Raw genomic sequence first — 5740 nt, 5'->3', positions numbered from 1 at the left:
ATTTCATAGTGAGCAGTTCAAAACTATCAGTTGTTCCACAGGAGAAAGATGAGGCTTTCTGCTCCTGTAAAAATTTACAGCCTCAGAAACCCTATACAGGGTTGCTATAAATTGGAACTGACTCTATGGCACGTAACCATCATCACCATATAAATATACACACACAAATGTATATATACATATATGGAGTCCTGGTGTGGTGCTGTAGGATTAGCACAGGACTGCATGGTCAGTTTGAACTGTTAGGTTAGCAGTTCTGGTAGCATAGTGGATTATGAACTGGGTTGCCAACTGCAAGGTCTGTAGTTCAAATCTAACCAGTTGCTTTGTGGGAGAAAAATGAGACTTTCTGCTCCTATAAAGATTTACAGTCTCGAAAACTATTTACAGGATCCCTGTCAGTCAGAACTGACTTTGTGGCACACATCCACCATCACCACATTGCATAGACATGTTGTTGATGTTGTTTTTAGCAGTCCACTGACAGAGTGCTGCTAGAAATTCAAGCCAGATTCAGAAGAGGATGTTGAATGAGGATATCATTACTGATGTCAAAGATGGATTTTGGCTGAAAGCAAGGAATATGAAAGATGTTTACTTGTGTTTTATTAACTATGCAAGGCATTTGGCTGTCTGAATCTAAACAAAATACAAATAACATTGCAAAGAATGGGTATTCCATAACACTTAATTTTGCTCATGAGGAACCTGTACATAGACCAAGAAGCAGTCACTTGAACAGATCAAAGGGACACTGAGTGGTTTAAAATCAGGAAAGATGTGAGTCAGGCTTGTATCCTTTCACACATTCAATCAGTGTGCTGAGTAAAGAATCTGAGAACTTGGATTATATGAAGAAAAACATGAAATAAGGATTGGAGGAAAACTCTTTAACAACTTGTAATATGCAGATAACACAGCCTTGTTCTCTCAAAGTGAAGAGAACTTTTAAGTATTTACTGATGAGGATCAAAGGCCTCAGCTTTCAGTATGAATTGCACCTCAATGTATAGAAAATGATAATCTTCACAACTGGACCAATAAATAACATCATGATAACCAGAGAAAAGATTTAAGTTGCCAATTCTTCAATTTGCTTGAATCCACAATCAATACTCATGGAAGCAGCAGTGAAGAAATAAAAAAAATTTTTTGCTTTAGGCATTATCTGTCACACAAAACTTTTTAAAAGTGTTTAAGAACAAATAATTAGTTTGAAAACTATGGTGCTCCTGAACAAAGCCATGGTATTTGCATGTGAAAGTTAGACAGTGAATAAGGAAGAAAGTAGAAGAATCAATTAATTTAAATTGTGGGGTTGATGAAGAACATTTAAAAATGCCATAGACTGCCAGAAGAACAAATAAATCTGTATTGTTAGAAGTACAGCCAGATTGCTCCTTTGAAGCCAGGATGGTGAGGCTTTGTCTCTTGAACTTTGGTCATATTAAAAGGAGGGACCAATCCTGGGAGATGGACATCCTGCTTGGTAAAATGGAGGGTCAGTGAAAAAGATGAAATGACACAGTGGTAACAACAATGGACTCAAACATAACAATTGTGTGGACGGTGCAGGACCAGGACTGGGAAGTATTTCGTTCTGTTCTGCATAAGGTCCCTGTGAGTTGGAACTAATACTATGGCAGCTAACAACAATAGCCAATTCTCTAGACATTTTTTTTTAAATCTATAATATATAACAGACTCCTGGTTAATGTGTCAGATGGCAAAGCCATTTGAATGCAAGGTCAGTGGTTCAAGCTCATCAGCCACTCCCTGGAAACCCTATACAGGGTTGCTTTGGGTTGGAACCGACTCGATGGCACTTAACAGCAACAATAACATATAACAGGTTGGTGTTAAGTGTCGTGGAGTCAACTCTAACTTATACCAACCGTGTATAGCATTTCCATGGAGTAGCTCACGACTCTGAATCTCTCACCTTGTGATTAGCAGTTCAGTGCTTATCCCAATTTAACAGATAGAACTTAGCAACACAATATTAAAATTCAATTGCATGATTAATATTTTGGAATTTCACCTTTCTACCCCATTCTTGATCCAGCATAACACTTACATGTTATCATGTGTAATTTCAAAGGCACTACTAATTTCTTGTCTTGCTTACTTGTATCCATCACTTGGATGAATAATTACCATTGTGTATTGTTCTAACTCTGCTTCTTTCCTTTGTAACTGGATAGAGTAGGTGCTATTAGAATATATTAAAAAACAAACAATCTTATTTATATGAAACTGGGAGTACAAGTTGGATTTGCTTTCCAGTGGAAAGCTGAAGTGTGATTTTCTATATGCCTGGAAAATTTAATTGACTCACGGTGAGGAACTGCCATAGGCAATGCCAGGAATCCTGTCAGCCTTCTTTGTTGTTGTTGTTATGTTCCGTGGAGTCTGTCCTGACTCATAGTGACCCTGTACAGGGTTTCCGAGGCTGTAAATCTTTATGGAGCAGAAAGCCTCATCTTTCTCCAGTGGAACAGCTGGTAGTTTCAAACCACTGACCATGAGATTAGCTGTCCGATTCGTAACCACTACACTACCAGAGCTCCTTTAGGCTTAATTAAATGGAAGGGTTGCAAAATTCTGGGAAAAAGAAAGTAGTTGACTTTAAGAGGAAATGTATCTTTACAAGAAGAGGTTGTTCCATTATTCTGATTTATTTGTTATTATTGGGTACGATGGAACTGATTCCGACTCATAGCAGCCACATGAAGCAGAGTAGAACTGCCTGATAGGGTTTCCTGGAGATTTGTTGTTGTTGTTAGGTGCCTTAGAGTCAACCCTATGCACAGCAGAACGAAACACTGCCCGATCCTGGGCCAACCTCACTACTGTTGCCACGCTTGAGTTCATCAATGCTGCCACCTGGCCAATCCATCTCGTTGGGGGTCTTCCTCTTTTTCTCTGACCCTCCACCGTACCAAACATGATGATTCTCCAGGACTGGTTCCTCCTGACAGTATGTCCGAATATGAGAGATGAAGTTTGGCCATCTTGGCCTCCAAGGACCACTCTGGCTGCACTTCTTACAAAATGGATCTATGGGTTCTTTTGGCAGCCCATGGCGCTTTCAATATTCTCCTCCAACACCATAACTCAAATGTGTCAATTCTTCTACAGTCTTCCTTATTCACTGTCCGGCTTTTGTATGCATATGAGGTTATTGAAAATACCATGGCTTGGGTCAGGCACACCTTAGTCCTCAAGCTGACATCTTTGCTCTTCAACACTCTAAAACGGTCTTGTGCAGCAGGTTTGCCTAATGCAATACGTCGTCTGATTTCTCTTTATGAAAACAGATCACGAGGTCTTTTTCCCAGGGAGCCACTGGGTGAGTTCAGATCACCTATTTAACCATTGTAGCACCAGGATTCCTTTCTTGTTATACAGCCTAGAGAAACTTCTGGTTTGGTGCTGTGGGGCCATAAGGCACTGGACCAAAATGTAGGTTTGAACTGCAAGGTCGGTGGTTCAAATTCACAGCCGCTCCTCAGAAATCTTATAGAGGGTCACTATGTATCAGAACTGACTCAGCGGCACTTAAAAACAAAAGCCACGACAACAACATAATCATTTAACCACTATCTTCTGGACAGTTTGTTAAACTATAGTGGCTTTATTGTTGCTATGATGCTGAAAGTTAGGCCACCGATGTTTCATATATCAGTAGAGTCACCAATTGTGGGCAAATTTAACTGAGAAAGACTAGAAAAAAGAAAGAAAAACAAAAAAGCCTGCTCATGTAATTCCAAAAAATCATCCAGTGAAAACCTTATGTGTAACAGCAGAAAGTGTCTGACTGCTTGTTTTGGACATGTCATCAGGAAGAATCATTAGCTAGAGGAAGACATTGTGTTGGGTGAAGCAGACAGCCACAGTGATAAACTTGAACATGTTGGTGATAGTGAGGATGTCACAGGACTGGGCAATTTGTCCTCTGTTGTACATAAGACTAACATGAGTTGGGCCTGATGATATGGCAGCTGTCTATTTATATAAACATTTAATTTTAAAGATGGTGAGAACACAAACCACAATAAGAAAAGAAGAGCATGGATTTGGTCAAAGGATTTTGCCATAGTTAAGTAGTGATAAGATAAATTTCATGCTAACCTATAGTAAACTAAATTGGTAGATTCTAATGTCAGGTAATCCTAGTCTATCTAGCTATGCCTACATGAGGTGACCACATTAAATCAGAATTAATCTTTAAGAAAATTTTACTTGTCTTAGTCCACCTACCTTATGCATATGGTATAATTTTGACTATAATCCACACACATCAAAGCTCCTGGGATTCGAGTTGTCCTAACTAACAGTTTCTGCCTAGAAATTAATTCATTCATTGTATGTTTAGAGGATAAATTTTGTATTTTCTGGAAAAGTGAAGATAAATATTATTTCACATCTTCATTTTTCTTGTGAAGTCCGTATTATTGAAAAAATTTTGAGTACTATGCAGTTGAATGAGAATCATGTTTCTAAAACATATTTGGGGTTGGGGCATTCCCACTTGAAAGACAAATACACCAGCCTGGAACATCTAGAGGAACAAAAGATACTTCTTGAAAGAAAGACTAGCAGGAAAAATAAAAAACAATAGCAGAGTCTAATTGGCTACTACAAGAACAAGAAAGTTGTTCTCCAGGGAGCCATCAAGGCAAGCAATCAAGTCCCTTCAGGACAAACCACCCTCCAAGAAACTCAAAGGGAACACGCGAGCAGGCATGCAAGCTTGTTGATGACCATGTTGGTCTACTGGTGAGTGGAAGTAGGGGAAAGGCAGCAATGAAGATATGGGCTGAATTTGACCATATTCCATAGACTCCCAATGACCTGGAGATTAGAGAGAGAAAAGGAAGGGCTGGTTGGTCCAAAATATGGTGAGATCTGGGGACTCCTGATCCCATGGACAAAGACATAGCCATGGAGGTCTAGAGCTGAGAGTGAAGCATCCAGCTGATATGAAGTGAGGGGAGATGCACAAGAATGACAAAACTTGCAGATAATACCCATTTGACCTTGCTTCAATGGCTTGATAATCAGTACTTGACTAGAGGAAGATAAAAAATTTGATAAAGGAAACAAGTGTTAATGGCTACAATTTGATTAAGTTGACCTATACTTATGGATATATAACTCAAAATACCAACTGATAGGGAAAGAGTCTTCACATCAAGTGTCAATCCTATCCCCTCTGTATACAGGGTTGACAAGGACGAGCAAATCAGACATTGGCTACCTAAAATGGCGGGGGTTATAATGTGGCACTATGGGTTAACACAGTAGACTGTAAAGTTGTTTGAACAACTGCAAGGTTGGTGGTTCAAACTTACCAGCCGCTCCTTGGAAACCCTATACAGGGATGCTCTGGGTCAGAACTGACATGATGACACTTAACAACAACAACATAAAGGCATGAAGTGACTGACTGGCTTACAAGTTTTCAAGAGAGAGTTTAGTTTCAGAGTGTGTGGGGGAAAGGTAGAATCCCCACTGAACAGTTTTCATCTTGTCTAGATGAGTCTGGTGAAAGGAGATGGGGATTCTTATGATTTAATAGTGAGTAATTGTTATCATGACTAACTGCGATTGTCACAACTGTAAAGTAGGTGTTTTATAACAAAAAGGGGAGAGCAGTTAATTTTACATTTTAGGAACAGAAGACCTTATGACCATCAAGGTAGAAGAGCATGAGCAGAATGTGGGACCCTATCCA

Source organism: Chrysochloris asiatica, unplaced genomic scaffold (assembly GCF_000296735.1).
Source record: "Chrysochloris asiatica unplaced genomic scaffold, ChrAsi1.0 scaffold00012, whole genome shotgun sequence".
In the NCBI taxonomy this organism is placed as follows: Eukaryota; Metazoa; Chordata; class Mammalia; order Afrosoricida; family Chrysochloridae; genus Chrysochloris; species Chrysochloris asiatica.
Note: the sequence above shows the minus strand (reverse complement) of the source record.